General features: G+C 40.3%; 1 non-coding gene across 1 annotated transcript; it reads right to left on the bottom strand.

Moving 5' to 3' along the window:
- Window positions 1-645: 645 nt before the first annotated feature.
- LOC112799159 (small nucleolar RNA R71) lies at window positions 646-749 on the bottom strand. Its single transcript, XR_003200738.1, has one exon. It is a non-coding gene; the product is annotated as a small nucleolar RNA R71 (small nucleolar RNA).
- Between the last annotated feature and the right edge of the window lie 468 nt (window positions 750-1217).

Below are 1217 nucleotides of genomic sequence, written 5' to 3'. Positions count from 1 at the left end.
TTTTCTCTTTTTCATTCTTATTCTTCTTTTCTTCTACTCACATAAAGGAATCTCTATACTGTGATATAGAGGATTCCTCTTCTTTTCTGTTCTCTTCTTTTTCATATGAGCAGGTGCAAGGACAAGGACATTCTTGTTGAAGCAGATCCTGAACCTGAAAGGACTCTGAAGAAGAAGCTATGAGATGCTAAAGCACAACAATACAGAGAAAACCTTACAGAGAATCTCGAAAAAGAGAGAGATATGGCCAAACCCAATAACAATGGTGGAGTCGCAAGGAGGATGCTTGGTGATTATACTACACCTACTTCCAATTTTTATGGAAGAAGCATCTCAATCCCTGTCATTGGAGAAAACAATTTTGAGCTGAAGCCTTAACTAGTTGCTCTCATACAACAGAACTACAAGTTCAATGGACTTCCATCAGAAGATCCCTATCAGTTTTTAACTGAATTCTTACAGATCTGTGATACTGTTAACACTAATGGAATAGATCCTGAAGTCTACAGGCTCATGCTTTTCCCTTTTGCTGTAAGAGACAAAGCTAGAACATGGTTGGACTCACAACCTAAAGATAGCATGGACTCTTGGGATAAGCTGGTCACGGCCTCCTTGGCCAACCTCTTTCCTCCTCAAAAGCTGAGCAAGCTTAGAGTGGTTGTTTAGACCTTCAAGCAAAAAGATGGTGAATCCCTCTATGAAGCTTGGGAAAGATACAAGCAGTTGACCAAAAAATGTCCTTCTGACATACTTTCAGAGTGGACCATTTTGGATATGTTCTATGATGGTCTATCTGAGTTCTCTAAGATGTCACTGGACCATTCTACAGGTGGATCGATTCACCTAAAGAAAACGCCTGCAGAAGCTCAAGAACTCATTGACATGGTTGCCAATAACCAATTCATGTACACCTCTGATAGGAACCCTGTGAGTAATGGGATGCCTCAGAAGATGGGAGTTTTTGAAGTTGATACTCTTAATGCCATATTGGCTCAGAACAAAATGTTGACTCAGCAAGTCAACATGATTTCTCAGAGTCTGAATGGATGGCAAAATGCATCTAACAGTACTAAAGAGGCATCTTCTAAAGAAGAAGCTTATGATCCTGAGAACCCTGCAATGGCAGAGGTGAATTACATGGGTGAACCCTATGGGAACACCTATAATTCCTCATGGAGAAATCATCCAAATTTCTCATGGAAGGATCAACAAAAGCC

The sequence above is a fragment of the Arachis hypogaea genome, chromosome 4, assembly GCF_003086295.3.
Source record: "Arachis hypogaea cultivar Tifrunner chromosome 4, arahy.Tifrunner.gnm2.J5K5, whole genome shotgun sequence".
Classification (NCBI taxonomy): Eukaryota; Viridiplantae; Streptophyta; class Magnoliopsida; order Fabales; family Fabaceae; genus Arachis; species Arachis hypogaea.
Note: the sequence above shows the minus strand (reverse complement) of the source record. Positions and strands in the feature narration are given on the sequence as shown.